The following is a 19,373-nucleotide window of genomic DNA, read 5'->3' on the forward strand; positions in this document are numbered from 1 at the left end:
GCAAACATTACGATGACAAAATTGAATTATAACCTATTATCTACCAAACAAGGTGTGTGCCAAGATTTACAAAATACGGAACCTATGCAAATTAACAGAAGTTCCCCCACTTAGGAATAGAGCAGCAATGCTCACATGGCCACTTACAAAATAGCACCTACATTCAGGCCCATTCTGGGACACATAGATGGGCCATGAAATCCCCAGATACCCTTTCTTTTTATTGCACAGAATAATACACAACACTTTGAAATCAAGCTCACATTGAAGGTTTATAGTGACATTTTCGAATGCCATATAGTTTCGAAATGCCATTTTGTCGACAAAAATTTGGCAAAAAAAATGTTTTCGAATGTTTTTTTTATTTTATTTTGTATTTGAAATGGGGTGATTCCCCCAACCCCCTGTTTTTATTTTTATTGACACTTTTTTTTTACTAACGAAACAAAAATAAAACATAAAATTCAAAGAAAAACATTTAAAACAAAAATGTTGGCACATTTATTTCAACTAAATGGCATTTCGAAAATATGTTTGCGAACATTTAACCGGGAACCCACATTGAAAGTGCAGAGCCGAACATTCCATCATTCATTCCTAGCAATAGAAAATGTATTATACTTTCACATGTTAAATGGACATAATGGCCAACTGTTGTTACACATTGCATTTAAGATGATATGCACATATAGTTAGGACCACAGCTTGTATACATAATCTGCTGCACACTGCGAAACATAATACCATTGTAAAAGCCATGACAGAGGTACACAACTATTTCCAATACAATGCTGTAATCCGATATTGACAAGTATCAATACATATCTGAAGACACAATCAGAAACTGCTCTATCAGCTAGTCACAGTCCCCTTCGTATAGGAAAATCACAGTATATTATGTATGGAGTGCCCCATACTGTACGTAGTATTAAACATACAAAGCAGTAAAAAAGGAGAAGAAGAGAAATGAAAAACAATGTTTAAAAAAACCTTCAACAATCATAGTAGCACACATATAAATTTAGTTTACAATGTTCAGTGCCAGTATAATGCTATCAGCTACAAATAGCGATAATCATAGACCTTTATTAGGCACTGCCCATGTAAACCCATACTCCAGTAATGTGCTATGTGTTGTGCAATACTCTGCCATTGCATTCTGGTTATAAAAATCCACATCTTTTGTTGTACTAGGATAAATACCACAGCGGTGCTAAGTGCTGTGCAAATATAGCAATTGTAACCAAACTATATTATACTGGACAGTCATAAAGTGCTATACAACAGAAGGGGAAGCAAAAGACTAAATGGATGGGAATAAAATACATTTGTATGCAATACTCTGCCATCCCATTCTGGTTGTGGAAATCCACATCATCTGTTCCACTAGGATAGGCAACGTCAAGGTGCTAAATGCTGTGCAAATAATGTGATTGTAAACAAACTATGGTGTACTAGACAATCATAAAGTAAAACGTGCTGTGCAACAGAAAGGGAAGCAAAAATGTAGAACCACCATGATTCCTCATTACATATAATCAAACGTTCGAACAGGGCAAATGGCGGGTGATTGGGTACACCATAAATGGAAAAAAACACCCTCCAACATCATCCAACACCAGTGCTCAATCATACTAAAACCAACATCTATAAAACGATAAACTGCTCCCAAAAAACAAACCTTATACACTAAATTCATGTTCACAATATTGCATAAAACCATTGCATTACATCTGTATCAGAGAGAAGCAAAAGGATGAGGTTTGGGTAGGTATTGCTTACGTCCCCAAAATAATATACAATTATTCATCAACATTGTGCCCATTGTGTTTCAAAATCAAGAATCTATTGTATCTCTTGTTGTCATAGCAAGCATTCTTTATCCCCACCTCTAGGTCCCACTACTATCTTGTGCAATCCAAAAAATCCTAATCCATCCAGTTTGCCATTGCGGAACTCATAAAAGTGCTTAACCATAAGGTAATTTGCGTCCCAAATTATTATATCCCTAACATGCTGAAGAACTTGCACTTTTAATTTACATGTTGTGCTACCGATACTGCAGTGGCAAGTGAGAGCATACACTACCCATTCAGTATCAGATGTGATTTTGGTAGGAATGCGGACAGAGTGACCTAAGATGGGATGTATGTGAGTACTGCCATTAATTGCATACTTGCATACTTTGAATTCGGTGCACTTATGGAATCCCTTTACTGAATCTGTGAGAGAACTGGTTATTTTAGTACCTTCATCACATTCCATAAAACTAGAGACTATGAAATCTTTAAAAGAAGATGATCTACGAAAACTAACATCTGCAAAATTACCAAGAATGGCATTCAAATCCTTATCTACTTTTAAAATTCGCCAATGTCTTTTCAAGGCATCTCGAATTTGCTGCAAATTATTTCCAAATGTAAGGATGAGGCGTGTACCCCCGTTCTCTTGTTTGTTGACCAAAGCTCCTCTCTTCTCTTCTAGTAGATGTTCTCTGTTCATCAGACAACCTTTAATATTTGATCATTCAATTATCATTTTGGGATATGCTTGTTGCTGAAAACCCCAAACTGTAATGTTGCTCCCTCTATCAAAAGCCTCAATGGTTAACAGTTTCTACACAGTCTTAAGAATTTCCCATAAGGAATACTCCACATAACATTTTTGGGGTGACTGCTTGTGGCATGTAATGGAGTGTCTGAGCCATAGGGTTTTCTGTACTATTCACTTATTATCCGACAGCCTTCTGATATGAGTTTTTACTGTGCGTTTCTGTACATTTAAGCTTGTTATCATTACTTTTTTAGATTTTCAACAAAACTCATCCATTCCCGTTCACTACCTTTCCAGATTATAACAAAATCACCTATGTAGGAAACCCACAGCACAGTTGTATCTGTAAAAACGTGATTAGCCTACGCCGATACCATGAATTTCACCCAATAGCCCATTGTCAAGTTAGCATATGCAGGAGCAAACCTAGAGCCCATCGATGTTCCTTTAGAATGTCTAAACAAGTTGTTATTGAATAAAAATACATTATTCTTTAGACATAAATCAATCATAGCTAAAATCATTTCTGTATGGCATAAGTATTTCAAGGACCGTGTATTGAGAACATTTTCACTTGCCTGATTCCTGAATGTGTGTTCAATAGATGTGTATAATGACACAACATCCATGGTTGTTAATATATTATGGTTCCCCCTGAAGGACATCAATTTTTATGTAAAACGTCATTTGTGCCTTTATGGTAAAATGGCAGGGAATTAACAAATGGGAACATAGTCTCATCAATATACTTGGACATATTCTCCAACAAAGATCCCACCAATGTGACTATTGCTCTCCCTGGGGTCTGTTTGTACTCTTATGGAGCTTAGGGTGAAAATATTTGGTGGGAACAACAGAATGTAGAGGTTATAGTAATTTTGCATCATCTTCCTCCAAAAGGCCTTTGTTCTTCCATTCTTATATGAAATCTTGTAATGTACATTCCAATTCTTTCATCGGACTTGTCGTTCACTTTTCATAGCAAGTTGCATCTTCAATTGTCTATCAGCCTCTCAGATGTAGTCCTTTTTATTCATTAAAGCAATGTTTCTCCCTTTGTCAGAGGGGTTTTATAATACATTCCGGAAGGTTGTGCAACTCACTTAAAATGCCTCTGTTTTTTCGAGAGAGATTGTCCATGTACCAAGTCTTGGTGTTTCTTCTAATCTTCTTAATGTCTTCAATCAGATTATATAAATATATATCTTGATTGTTTCTGACTTGGATGTGTGAAGTGTGATGATTGTATGAGTGTGGTCATTTACAATGTGTGACAGTGTTATGTGAGTGTCCGGTATCTGTTTGTTGAATGATAGGGTTGTGAGTATGTGAATATGCTGGTGGGGATCCATACCTCTAGCTCAGCATGACCAAGACAGCCCCCTAATTCATCCAATCAGTGCAGATGGTGACACAGAGGAACCAAATCAGGGTACCTAATGAGGGTACAATCCCATAGACATCAACACATGAAACATGAATGACCAATCTCAGAAATCAAATGCATTTTCAGTGTCCTACATAGCGGTTTCTGTCATACACTGGTGCTGCCAGTTGCAGTAATGTAATTTGAATAGTTTGTATAAAGAGAAGACATGCCCAACCCAGAATGACTCTGCATTGGCCTTATAATTGCAGGTGGTACGGCCTGCAATCCATGGCTTAGAATTGGAGATAGAATTGTAACATCCTGGGGTTTAGAATAAGCGCCATAAGGGACCCCAGCTTGAAAGGTCAAGTCCCCAGACACACGTGCCTCACACTATATATTTTATACATTTAATAGATGGGTGCTACAATGGAACAGTAGGGCGATGGAATACAATGCCCTGTATTCACATACTGTGCACATATTTAGTGATGATATGGCAGCAGTTTCCTTGTTTCAAAGTTTAATGCTAAGAACTTATTTATTTCATCATTAGAACCCCCTAATCTGGCAGAACACAACTCACCATTGCATTTGACAAACTGCAGAGTAATGTCTTCGTGGGTCATCATGTGACCTCTCACACTTTCCGAGATCTCAGGGTGAGAGGTGGTTACCAAATCCCTAGAGAGTAGCCGTGTGTGCTTCTGCCTGCCATGTCATCTTCTTGATGTTGCAAAAATTGTATTTGCTGTAATTGTCTTTACTCTCCTAGTGTAGTGAAGACACATATTCAGCCTTCTTGAATACTAAGTTATCTAAGCAACAGGACTAGTGTGTGTAATAATTATTCATTTCAAATCTGTACTTCATCATTTTCCTAACCACATGCACTTTATGCATGCATACCCATGTCTAGCACATCTAAATGCTTCAAATCAGGTATATCTAGGTGATATCATCCCTTTATTCTGCTTGAAATAACAATTGCATCTCTGATATGACCCCAGAAGTCTTTATACTGTACTGCTGTCAATTTCATGAACTCACATTCCTTTGTAACAGTTGAATAAACTGAAGTGTCAGTGGGAAGTAACTGAAATAAACCCCCATAAATGCTCTCTCTGAGATACTCTGTCAAAGAGTGCTCTGGATAGCAACAAATAATCTCTGATGGGCTAGAATTCATAGGGATATTACAGGATGTTGGACAAGTGCTGACTTCAAGCCTCCACCATATGAATTGCTCTAAATCAGTTTTACATGCAAGGATGAGTCGGCTAGGACAGTGGTCACACCTTGCCTTTGAGCATACAAACCTATCAGGTTTTCAGGATAACCATTTAATATGTAAATGATTGCCATCATTTTGCAAATGTGTATCATGGATATTCATGCTGAATATTGTTTCATCGTGATCTGTTTGTGGCCCTCGAAGGCCAGAGTGTGCACCCCTTGTCTAGGATTAAGTCACGCAACAGGTCATAATCCCATTACCAAATCCACCTGTAACTGTAATACTCCATACATAAGGGACATGTTTCCATCTCTACCCTAATGCCATACTGTGGTACGTAACAAGTAAGTTCACTGAATCCATGTGAGCCAAGCATCTTCCCCTCAATCACACTGTGTATTGCATTCGGTGTCTGAGAAATATGTAATATTTCTGACTCTTCCAGCCTGGTTCCAGATGTTTAGGAGCAAGCAGCCGTTCAAGCACATTTGAAAAAAGTGTCCCAAATTAAGCTATTCAGTCATTCTTGATACAGCTGCAGCCAATAGCTGACATGGGCCTTCAACATCACTGATCACCAGAATGCCCTGAATTGTCCATATATCCATGGCATACAAGGCTCAGGTTTAAGTTGTATCTCATAAACTCAATCAAACAAGCCCAATCAGTATAATTTCTACCTTTTGCTTCAGACCCCTGACCACTGAGTTGTAGACTTCCACAAGGAGTTCCAATTTCTCCACTTATGCTTCATCTTTATCTCAAACCTCAAACCGCATGCTATCACCAACATCACAATACACCAATGTGTGTGCCATCAGTATGGGAATTATGTTGTGACTTGTCTTGGTTAGCGAGTGACCGCGTGTTTATAATATTGCTTCCTTTCTCTTCTCCCTTATGTGTAGCATTGAGGCAAGGTCGCGAGTTTTTTTTGGCTAACATGAGATTCATATTGTGAAACTCTGATGGGGTTTTTGCCACAATAAAGATCAGAGGTATATTAAAAGGTGATGGCACACACATTGGTTTATTGTGATGTTGGTGATAGCATGCGATTTACACTGGTATTAGCTCGACTTTATACAAACCTAAGGCACGTGGTGGAGTATACATCTCGTTGGTAGGATAGAATAATTGTATCAACAAGGTGCTGTGTTAGTTATTAGATGTTATGTTTCTGTTTAATTTGATGTGCAGGTTTTGGAACCAGGAGTATGACTTTGAATTATCCCACGATTGAAACAAACTTGATTGAAGAAGTTTTTGCTAATCAATTGGACAGTGTCCTTAGCGCTACGTACTTACACTCATAGAGGTATAGTAGCTTTGTTCTTTGGTGCAGGTCTAATTTAGACCTGCTTTTGTGTCTTTTGGACATCAATATTATGGTGTACAGAGTCTTTTTTGTGATTATGAAAATCTTATGGCTCACTGTCTGATATGGTGATGTTGGTTGTTATTTTTTATTAGGTTACCCATGTGTTGGATTACCGTACCCCTTGATTCTGGATCACATGGTGGTGAAAATTGATAAAAAAACGGTTTTCTCCCCTGAAGAAAGTTCTAGCATTTGAAAGCCTGAAGAACTGAAACATGTCGGGGTATGTTGTTAATCGACACCTTGTTTAATGTTTAGTGGATGTTAATTGTTGTGTCTGTGAATTTATTGTAAATGTTGTGGTTTACTTTCATTCCATCAGATTGGTGCTATACCCACTATGTGGGACATAATCTTGGGTTACGCAATGTGTTTTTAAAACAAGTTGTTTTAATAATGTCTTATTGAATTTTGAATATAAAAATTAAAATGGTTCAATCTATACATCTGTGTTATACACCAAGTCCATTTTCTCAGGACTAATAGGTATGGGTTATCAATAATCATCTTCGTCCAGACAGATGAGCAATCTGATAGATTAAAAGTTGTGTACCCTTTCTCCTTTGTGTACAAATATTTATGGTTAGCCTCGGACCATGGAGGTAGGTTTCCAGCGGGGTTTTAGGGATCTTATGTACAATGAAGTCCTTTAATATTGTACATTTGAGTTAAATTACACGTTCCTGAAACTAATGGAACATCACCATTTCATGTATAAAGTCACTTTTGGAAAATTTAATTTAAAGAACAAAAATAAGTAATGTTTTGATGTTTCTTTTTTCTTTCAAGCAATGTATGCAACGTGTGGAGTGCACTGAAAGTATTAAAGATCTTTACTCAACAAATTAGTGGAGGAGATACTGAAAACATAAACAGAGTGATCCATTGGGGCTACAACTTTCTTCAAGTTTATTACTAGCCATTAAAAATCTGAAAGAATACAATTAAGGTTATCTTAATACCCACATCTTAAAAACTCATTGCATGGCACAAGTAATAACCCAGTGATTCATCTTAAAAAATTTGATTAATTTTGACTAAAACTGGCAATTGCCAAATGTTTAAATGGTACATCCCTTTAGAATCTAAATACATTCTGGTGGTATTTACCTACGTAGACAGAAAAATATTGATTAATAATCCAAGCCATCACAGAAGCACTGATCTTGCAATCCCTGACAAACCAGCGGATTTCACAGATTAAAATTGGAATTACAAGATGTTTTACCATGTAACATGCTTAGAATAATACATATCTAAATTGTATCTCTGCATACCACAGAAAGAGAGTGCAGGTGGGCCCTGTGAAGGAGGAATACAATCCAAGACACCTGAGGTCTGATGAAGGTTCCCCTTTCACTTGTCGGTGTGAAATTAAGTGTTTCTAAATATCAAATCATCAGAGAACTAAAGATGTTCTGACCATAATTCTTTACTCCAATTTAATGGTTAACTATTTAAGTATTTTCTAAATTTTGACCTTTCATAAACACATGGTTTTAGTGAAATATGTAGGGAGAGGTGACTCTGAATTTCAGTGGTGACTACACATTTTAGCTAGTGCTCCACATTTCAGCAAGTGTGGCAGATAGGTCCCTGTGGTGAGCAAGAGTGTGAGACTTATGTGTGAGACATATGCTGAATCTAGTAGATGTCAATACTGTGAATACATAAAGCACATTCCAGGTAAAAGATGAATTTGAAATTGATAATGCACACCATGGATTTTACTCCACATCACAGTCATGGACAGAATTGTTGTGGGCCATAAGACTAACATCTAATGTACCTTATCCATCTAACTTATAACATATTTCCTAGCGACATTCTGAGAAAATCAGTTCATGATTGCTGTGTAAAAAATTTGGTGCAGATTGATTATCCAGTATGCAGTGCATTTGGGCTGTGCAAAATTAACTTGGAAATGATATAAATAAAATGTGCAGAATTAAGGCTGCGCTGTGTTTGAATGAAGACGTGACAAGCCATAATTGTGGAACGTGAAATCCATTCTGCTAAAGACTAGTTTATTGTTTAAAAGACTGTCAGTGCTGGAAACAGCACTGAGATGTAGCTGTTTGCTTCCGTTGCTACCATTCTAAGCAATGAGGATGAACACAGTGATAACTTTGATAGGGTTGGCTGAGTTTCAAGAGATGAAGTTCTGACTGACACTTTGCATCACAGAAAAAGGCTGGCATGCTTACATGTCATATTGGTGCATCTTATGCACATGGGCTGGCTTTGGGAGAGCTGAAAAAGGCTTGCAGGAGGGAGGAGGCTCTCTCGGGTTCCAGGACTTGCAGTTGTCTCAGAAGAGTTTGCAGTGACGGGCACTCTTATTCTTTGGCTGGCTCCGGGAGAAGCGTGTGGCAGAAAGGCTGGCAGAGAACTCTGTGGGCTCTTTCCAAGCACAGAAAGAGTGAGTGAACCAGATAAAGAATTCTTCTGTCCGGTAGCAACACTGGGATTGTGAGCAGTTCAGGACACACACACAATCAACTTATTTTTCAGTTAATTGAGGTGAGGGAATGATTTGTCATCAGATAATGTAGGGTAGGTAACTCATTTTCTTTTAGGTACTGCACTGTACATTTTAAACGTACATGGCTGTGTTCATGTTTCACCATTAATGCAATAAAATTCAGATGTGACAGAAGCTCGTACTCGGGCAAGATTAGTTGCGAAGTTCAAGGCTAATGTTGGTAGAATGTTTTGAAACCTATTGCAAGAAAGGCTTAGTTTTATACAGCAGAGCATTTTGAAGCCCATCATTCATCAAGGGGAAAGTATCTGCAAATGAGATTTGCTTAATATGCTCCTTTTTCATCATTGAAACAGGTTTAAAATGTAATGTGAATAGCGTGCGCTGCACATGTCATTCTGTATTTTGAATATTTTAATTTCTGATAAAGAACCAAGAAAAAAGTGAAATAGCCTTAGTGCACTTATTCTGTGTTCAGGTTTTTTGGGTTAGCATACAGATAGATACAGAGCAGGTGATACATTTATTTTACCGCAGGCGGAAATTCATTTATCATATGTGTTAAAAAATAAAACAAACTGATCACTGTGAAGTCGGTTCTTCTCTCGGGCTCTGAGTGATTGATAGTATTTCATGTACATGGTAATGTATTCTGAGATGCAAGCCAAAAGGGCCCTATGTGGAATTGTAAATAAAATACTGCAAGGGCATTCATTCATTATTTAGAGTGTACTAAGTCCAGTCTTTGATTACCATTAGTGGCCCCGGTATAAAAACAATTATTAGGTGGTACTCTATGTTAGGCACATCACCATACCACAAAATAACACCAACCACGAAATACCTAAATACCACCAATCAAAAATACCACCAAAATACCTCTAACAGGTACCAGGATAAACTTGCCATTGAATTTTACATTTTTTAAATGCTAAATCAGTTGTCTCTGCATTGGGGACCACACATGCATACAACCCATAAAAGAACCAATGACCTTACCATGAGGCCTGGCTCCCCTTCTGAGCCCCTCCTATTCCTAAATTATTCAGGGCTCCCAAACCCAGTGAGGTACAAGCAGCTGTCACTGTCACCTTATCCTTGCACCCAAATACTGAGGCTATAGGAATGAATCGTTCTTTGAATTACATGCATCAGAGGCAGCTGTTGCTCTAGGCAGCAGTGCAGCTTGATGCCTTCCACTTCAACCGTTGGGTCCTTTCCTCTAATATTTTGCTAAGCACGGGGGTAATGGCTGTGGCTGCTGGGGGCTGTGTCGGAGGACCAGGGGAAGCTGGGTGCGTGGGCCGGCGGGGGTCTTGCCCAGGACAGTGTGCCGACAATCAGCTGCCTGATATCTGTCGAAAATGTGTTAGGCAGTCCTTTTGTGCGTAACGGAGAGCTTGTTAGTAAGTGTTCTTTTCCCTTTAACATAGTATGCCCAGGGGAAAGAAAAAGGGTATTCCGAAAATTCCAGCAGCATTCCTGACTAATGGTATATGTACTATGACCCCCCCCCACTCCCAAGGCAGGTCTTGGGAAATGTATCCCCAACCATTCTTCCCCAGTTGGAAATGGGGTTAGGGTGATGGAAACCATAGTGGTTACTCCTAGGGCCTCACCCATGGTTCTTCAGGGGAACCATTTATCCAAGGTTCGGGCACTGAGCATACGCAGGAGGCAAAACCTGTGCTTGGAGAGGGTGGATTTGTCCCCAGATGTCAGCTATACCAGTGCTTTGAATAAAGGAAGTAATGAGCTGGCTTGTGACATGGTTAGCCTGACAATAGAGGAGGTTGCCAATTTTGTAAACCCATAAACAAATACAGGGGAGACTCATGTGCCTCCCCCGTCCATAATATCCATGAAACACAGAGGGAGTTGAGATTTATCTGGGGACCCATGCCGTCCTGCAGTTTCAGCATTGGATAACCTGGATGATATCTCCCAGAAGCCAACCACCCCTGAGCAATGGCTGTTGGTAAAGGCCAACATAATTAAAGAATTTAACTTGTGTCAAAACTTTGCTGATTTCAGTACTTGGATGTACTCCTTAGATAATTGTGTAGGGAACTGTCACATGATTAAGGTGGATACACTTTGTGAAACAGATCAGTTAATCCCTGCGTTGATGCAGCAACATCTAGGTAAACCGGATATCCTTGGCCAGTCTGCTTCTCCATCGATGAAGAGGACCGGGCTCCATTAATCGCACAGTTAACATCTAATGATGCGTGTCCTGTTACTGGCTCTCATCTTATTTGAAGTAGATGAGAGGCTGGGAGGTCTAAACCCTCCACTATTGATGAATATTAGGAAGTCCACGGTAGGCCCTACTGGCGCGGGTCGACCTGTGGAAGGTTGCACTTTTTCATCTATCCTCAAAAACATTTGAATGAGGAAGTCTTCAATGCCAGGGCTAAGGCCCAAGACTTTACGAGATTTTGTCATGGATGATAGGTATTTCTTTATCACCGACATTGAGAAGCCAGCTGGGAAAGAACCGGTAGATGTAATAGGGAACAAAGTTTTGGCTTGGCTCTGTCAAAGAACTGGGCCAGGGGTGGTTAGATGCACAGATCTGAGAATTTTTCGTAGCTTTGAAATTAACGAGTGGTGTACCCAGGAAAACAGGGACTGTGTTTTGGTTGGATATGGGGCCAGTAACTATCCAATCTAACTTAGTAACTGCAAGTATTTGCCCAGGGGCTCATCGAACCTGAAACTCACAGTGGACTAGCTCTTGGGATTTGTACCTCTTGTTGAGAAGGCTCTATTAAGATTATCTTTTATTGTGTTGTATTTATTGTGTTGCTGGAGAGGATGTGCTGTTTCTTTATGTTACTCTATGTTTTAAGTTGTGTTTAATTCCTGGCACTCTAATGCCTGAGGGCTTTCAGCACCCTCATAAATAAATAAATAAAGCTACAAACACGTTAATATTAGGGTACACATCGGTAAAAGGAAATGGGAACTAAGCCCAGTGTGCATTTTTCACGTAGTCATTCATTAATACATTTTTTTTCTCATATATATGCTTGTCAAATATAAAATTCTGTTGTCAGAATGAACTTAAATGCTATGCAAAACAAACATGTGTACTCCAATGTGTGATATTTACCCTCATCCCTTTCTCATATGTGTATTTCAAAAGAGTAATACACAACAGGTTACCCAATAACCAAATCCCACTAAGATTAGGGAAAAACCACCAACGGGGTAATCATAATATCACAATGCAGGGCACATTATCCTTCATACATATCAACACAACTTCTAGACTCAAAACCGTCTCCCAGGAAAGCATCAACTGCTGCATTGTAATTGGACGCGCTTATGCCACGGCTATCTAATATAATAGGCATGGTGTTGAATTGGTACTTAAGAAGCATGTAATAAACCTACAAGTGTACCTAAGAAGGATGAAGACTGCTTCATTTTATTGGCGACGAGCTGGCCTTTCAAAGAAGAATCTATGTGTGGAAAAGCTGGTAACCTGCTGCGGGGGGTTCAGGAAGGAGGAGAAGGACAACACTCCCCCCAAATCAAGTAAGGCCCATCCCCCAGTGTGGTAAAAGGGGAAGGAAAAGGGCAACTATATGGAGGGATAAGCCATCCATCCCTTGAGGGAGTGCCATTCCCAGCTGGAGGAGGGAATAATCTGAAAATATGAAAGGTGGAAAGAGGGAAGCTGTGCTCACGGTTATTGAAGGGAGGCTGTCCCATAAGAAGAAGTTAGGGACTCTGTGCAGTGAAGTCCTTCCTCCTCAGATTAAATATAGAGGGAAGCCTTAATCGCAATCAGCAAGGGAAAATCAGCAATGCGGTAATGCTGTTGCCATGCATTTCAGAACGTTGTGGTTTTAGAGGGACTAAAACCTGTTGCCTGTGAAAGTAAAGTACTTCGTTTGTGGCTGACCATGTGTTGACCGTTGGTCTACAGGCGCTCTATCATGCTCCGCTGCAGCTGTATAACTAATGACGTCACTATGGTAGCGCAGGGAGTTGGTGATTCGGTGGAACGCCTGATGACTTTCAAAACGGTTCGTCATTTTGTTATCGGGACCCCAATGAGCAGATGAGCTCTCATTGACATTAATGGAAGGAGCAGCTGGGTTATTTGAATAAGGGACCTTATAACGTGCTCCCAACATTACAAGGAAGTATCGGGCACTCAACCCAGGGCTGCAGTACCGCAACCTTCTTAAGGGAAGGTGGGCTGAGGCGGGGAGGTACGGAATGAAACCGGTGCCATGGGACGGTGTGCGAGGTGATCCGCACCTGTATGCAGTTGTGCGGGCTAACTGTGAGTTTGGAATCCGACTCCGGGTGGCAAGATGGTAAGAAGCTCTTTGTGTTTAATGATTGGGATTGGACTGGGTACAGATCCGCGTTTGTCTGTGTTTGTTTTGTGCAGATGGGATCTTGAGCTGCGGGCAGGACAATCTACGCATCATTGTGGAGGAGTTGGCGGTATATGAAACATAACATTCGTATCCTTTGTTCTGTGGGTGTAGGTATGGGTATGGGTATGTTTGGCATATAATACGTTGTAGGAATCCTCTATCTTTGGGTAATTACAGGAACAGTTGGGTAATGGACTTTTAGGAAACACATTTACTGAAGGTGTGAGTAATGTTTAAATGGTGTCAATACTGCATAACTTGTGGGAAAGTAGATATGTTATGCTGCTAGAGGGACTTGGATGGTTGTGTTGGGGGCATGCCAGTCATGTGAGGAGACTAGATATAACCCTTTTGAGTATTTTCAGCATTTAGGTTGCTGAAAGGCGACACAGACTTTAGTAATTTGGTTAATGTTAGGCATGGTGTAAATGGTCAGAGAGTAATTATGGCATAGTCAGCTAGACTAATCTATTTGAGGATTTGCAGGGTTTTTTTTAGGTCGCGCCTGGGACTATTAGTAGTAAACCAATGTCGGAATTTGGAGTAATGCAGGTTATACATGAGAATGTAATCTTCTGAGGCTTTGCAGGGGAAGTTGCAAGTATGCAACATGGACATTATGGTTCAAAGACTACATGCTTGGATGGGGCAAATGTCATTTAGTGTCTTGTGTAGATTTATCAAATGGTCAATGTAGAGCCAATTGGTAAATGTATAGTACACAGTACATAGGTTGCATGGTAAAGGGTCTGTGTTCTATATTATAAAGTATGGATCCCCAGTGTGCCGTGGGTGATAGGTCAGACTGTGGGTAGGGCCTCCAGTACTTTATATAGTATGGGGGGTGGATGAGTATTCTACAAGGTTGCCCAGGAGGTAGCGCCTCCAATGTTTCTTGGTAACGTTTGTGTAAGCGTGTGCCATGTCTATGGGCCTCATTACGTGCATAGCGATAGCCGTGCTTGTATGGCAGGCACGGCTACCACCATGCTCGCTACCGGTACCGCTTCCCGCGACTGGGCAATAACCGGCCCATTACGAGATGAATGGGCTAGTAATTGTCCATTTGCGGGTGGCGGTATTGCCGGGCTCCCGATCCCCATTCTGCCAAGTAGGGCAGAATGGGGCTGGGGAGCATGGATGCGCCAGCACCATTGATAACAGCAGGCTGTCAAGAACCCGCGAACAGAACTCATAATGCTGCGGGACGGTATGAACGGTGCTGGTGCCATACCGGCACCGTTCATACCGTACCCGCCACCCTTATAATGAGGCCCTATGAGTTTGGTTATGCTGATGGTGTGTGAGTGCCAGGTCAGCAAGTAGGACATGTGTTGGTGTGTGCCATGTCTATGAATTTGGTTATGCTGATGGTGTGTGAGTGCCAGGTCAGAATGTGGGGCATCTTCCATTTACAGGGCATCTTCCACAAAATAACATGCCTCCCTGGTGATTGTGGATTTAAGTTGCCCAGGGTTATACAAATTTACACTGGTTCTGGGTGGCAGCGCCCCCGGTTGTAGTATGGGCGTGACAATGGTTGTTGTCATGCAGGTTCAAACTACGTATGTTTGCCAGTGGTGGTAGTGTCACAACCCATGTGGGGTTGTGACTGTGGTGCGTCACATGCAGGGTCATTGGTTATTAGTTCTGGGAGGTAGTGCCCCCAGTCAGAGTCGGGCGTGAACGCGGTTGAAGTCTTGCATGGTTAAACAAGGTATGTGTGCTGGGAGGTAGCACCCGGGCTACGGTGTGGGTATTACTGTGGTAATAGTCATGCCGGGTTACACATGTACTTTGTTTTCAATGGTGTGCACCACGTCCATTTTGTCGTCTTGCACACAGACAGCTTTGCTCAGCTGTACTGTCTGTTCTTTTATGTCTCTTTCCATCTTCACCAGGGTTCAGAGTTGTTCCAGTGTTATTGGTTGTTGGCTTTGGTTTGCCTGGCCAGCGCATTGGGTGTCTTGTGAGTGGAAGAGTGCAAGTGCACACGTTGTGGTGTATGCCCTGGTGATATGAGTCGGTGTGAATGGGTGGTGCGGGTGTGAGTGGAGGTGTGTGTGTTTTGTAGCACTTTGTTGTGGGTGCTGTGCTAATGCAAAGGGGGAGATGTGTTGTGTAACGTTTTGTTATGTGTGTTGTGCTAATGCAAAGGGGGGGAGATGTGTTGTGTATGGCTTGCCTTGTTGTGATGTCATGTGGAGTTTTGATGCCTGAATGTTTGAATGTATGGGTAAAGGTTCTAGCCTGGTCAGTTGATTAGCCCTCTGCCTGGGTGATGGGCCGCCAGTGTTTATTGTTCTATATCTTTCTTGTATGTAATCTAAGTATCCACTTGTATTGGTACTTAAGAAGCATGTAATAAACCTACAAGTGTACCTAAGTAAGAAGGATGAAGGCTGCTTCATTTCACACAGCAATAAAGACAGTCCCTACAATTAAACTACAATAACATTCAAAAGATCTGAAACAACAAAGTTGGGTGAAAATTGCTGAAAAAGCTGTCAGGTGGGGGATCTACACCCACTTTATTCTGTCCTCACCTGAGTGTGTACCAACAAGTGAAACACACACAATGTGTAATAAGCCTCCTAGTGGTGCCACCGACTCATTCCCTTAGCACCAGAGGAGGATGTGAGGCTCCCATGTCAGATCGCAAGAGGTATTGAAACGTGTCTGTGAGACGCGGATTTGGAACATTGTTTTCACGAGTAGCGCATATCGTTTAACACAAATTGGGGCAAAGTCAGGAGTGAAGGCACGTTAAGTGATGTGAACGGCTTGCTCAGTGCCTTCTTCATAAGTAATGATCAATTTTTACAACGGGCATGTTTAGGAGTGTGGGAATGAGATCGCCACAGCTGCGGAAACGTGTGTTGTGTGCCGCGGTGTGTCTTATAAGTAACGCATTATGTCCAACATGAAGAAGGGCAATGGCAGGAGTGAGGGCACCATTACTGATGTGAACAGTTTTTGCTTTCTTAGAGCTCTTTTCACAGGATACAGACAACGTTTACAATCAGCATTTTAGAAGTGAGGAAAGAAAAGTGATGTGGACAAATTCACCTAGAACCAATCCAGTAGACTCACACGCTGCAGCATACTCACACTTACTCGCCCCCCTGACCCTCCTCCACACTGTCCCCCACCGAATCAAGCTTCAGAAATCTGGAGGCAGCAGCTGCCCGGTGGTAGCTGGCAAACACTGGAACACCTTGCCAGGCTCTTTAATGTCAGAAGCCTCCTTCTGGACCTTCCGTAAACACTTGAATATGTGGCTCTTCTCACAAGAACTACTAAAATAATTCTCTATCAGAAACCTTCACCTTCATAACCACTATATGTTTACCGAAACTTATGCTTAGCTACTGATAGGTTTCTTCTTCTGTACTCACGCAACCTGTAATTCATGCACAGTATTATCAAGAACTTTTGCGTAACCTTGTAACCTTTATGCTCCATATTGTAAATTCTGCGCATCCCTGTAACTTGTATGCTCTTCATTGTCAAGAACAGCGCCTAGATGCCTACGGGTTAAGGATACCTGAGATGTTATCATGGCTGAGTATAGCCTCACCATGAGGCCATAATAATAAGCCATTGTGCCTTTTACTTTGCAGGCAACTGCAAAGCCTTAGTGCACGAAACAACAGCTTTTTACACAATTGTTTATTTCACTTGTAGGTACACACTCAGCGGAGGGGAAAATAAAGTGGGTGTAGTTTCCCCATCTGACTGTTGTTTTTTAGCATTTTTCATCCAACTTTGTTGTTTTAGTTCTTTGGAAGGTTAGTGCAGTGTATTTGTAGGGACTGTCTTTATTGCTGAGCCGGCTCAGCAGGCATTCTAGGTACTGCAATTACACAGGGGCAGTTGAGGCTTTCCTAAGGGAGGGTTTTGAGTCCAAACGTAGGTGTGTTGATAGTTATGAAGGTTAATCCTCCTTGCATTGTGATATTATTTCAAAAGAGTACCATTGGAGTGTACAAGAATGTACATCTTCGAATGATAACCGTCTAACAGAAAATAATGTATATAATTATCTAGATTTTGATCAAATGTGTTGTTCAGTTCGACACATGTAAAGTTCTTATTATGACTACAATATGTACTCAAAGTGATTTTTAGAAATTAACCCTTCAAACGTTTAATTATAAAATTAGCCAATTCGCAATGTGAGTACAATTTAAAAATGTCATTATTTGTTTAAATCAATTGTTTTGCTCGAAATACACACCACTTTATCTCTGAAAATGTCCTTCCTCTTGGAAAGGGTTCTGCTCAGATTAAAAGCAATTACCTATGTATTTTCGGAATAGTAAGGCATGGCAATCTTTCATTGTGCACGTTAGCCACCATTTGCTCTATAGAGTACTGGACCTGCTTATTTTGTACAGTATGCAAAATACTAATAATTAACAAGAACATTGAATATAACAAACACATTTATAGATTTTTGTTTGCTTAGTCTTCTGGTCTCTTATGAGGTCTGTCGAATCCCCAGCACTTCCTGGCAAGCCTATCCATGTCCCCCTGACCTGCCACCATATAGATTATTGCCCTCAGTGTGATGGCAACATTCCTGCTGGAGACATGCCATGTCTCCATTACCAGCCGGATGTGTCTGTTGCTGCTGCTGCTGCTGCTCTAATTCTACATTTAACTACTGAACGCTCCTTTAAGATGTTCCACATTCCCTGTCAGCAGTGGCTGGAACAGCTCTAGAAAATATGTATCTGACAACGTGATCCCCAGTCACAGAGCGGGTGAGAGAGAGAGAGAGACACAGAGAGGTAGAGAGAGAGAGAGATGCATATTAAACACAATAGGCATCTAGTATCATTCAAGTGCATTTTGGTAATTGTTGCATTTGTCATTTGATCTCAGTAGAGATATCAGGTCTATGTATGTTTGCCATCCGTGTACTTGATTTCAACGTGGATATTGTTGTCCATTCGGTTCTGTAAGAAAATAAGTCTGCCTTGCATTGTTTGCATTTTGTTGAATAGGTTTTTAGGTGGACTAACCCTGCATTGTGAGGTTAAAGGAACTCATCCGATTTCATGTTCCCTTTTTTCATATAAAACTATGTATTGCGGAAAAACATTTTTGTTTCTCAGGCAGTGGGGGAGTGGGGGGTGGTATTGGTGTGTTTCGGAATCGTTATTCTGGACTAACTCTACTCCTTCAAAGAAACTGAAGCACCCCGTTCTGTGAATTTTATTTTGAGGAGAGTTTTTAAATTGCCCTGAAGGAGGATTTGGAGGTCTCCACTTTATGGGTTCATCAGATGGCAAATGAGCCACTGAAGATCCCTCTATGTCCGGCCATTGGGCATAAACATGTGTAATGAGTGTGCCTTTTACACTGTGATGTCTCGAGCTCAGGGTGGTGTCAGCATTGTACCCACTGGGCAATGGGAGGTTTGTTTCACAGTCCTCCAGCCCCGCCTGCCACTCAGGACAACTGGCAATGTACCCACCTCAGTGTTGCTTGAGGGGAGACCTTCATCCCTCTAAATGTAACAGTGAACATGGTGTGTGATTACCTAGGAGCTTACATAGTCAATGTACACTGTACTCCCCAAAAGATCCGCAGGAAGCACCACATTACAAAGGACACCCTACAAAGCAAGAGCAAAATGAACACTCCCCATAGATCCAGCAGATGCATCAACGGACCACTTGACAGCTTCGCACTTACAAACAGGAGTCAATCAGCAGGTCAGGTGTGTGGACCTCACATTGCAGAGGCTGTCTCCCATCCTCCACGGTCCTTAGGGCCTCCATCTGGAGTTATATCATCATCCCAGAAGTGTTCAGACAACTGCTCACTTGCACAACCCCGACAACTGAGGTGCAGTTTGCGGGTCTGGCCCCTAAGTAAAACATGACTCAAGGAGCCCCTTAAACTCATGAGACAGTGTCAATGCTTGATTGGTG

The sequence above is a fragment of the Ambystoma mexicanum genome, chromosome 7p (genome assembly GCF_040938575.1).
Source record: "Ambystoma mexicanum isolate Mex_15411 chromosome 7p, UKY_AmexF1_1, whole genome shotgun sequence".
NCBI lineage: Eukaryota > Metazoa > Chordata > Amphibia > Caudata > Ambystomatidae > Ambystoma > Ambystoma mexicanum.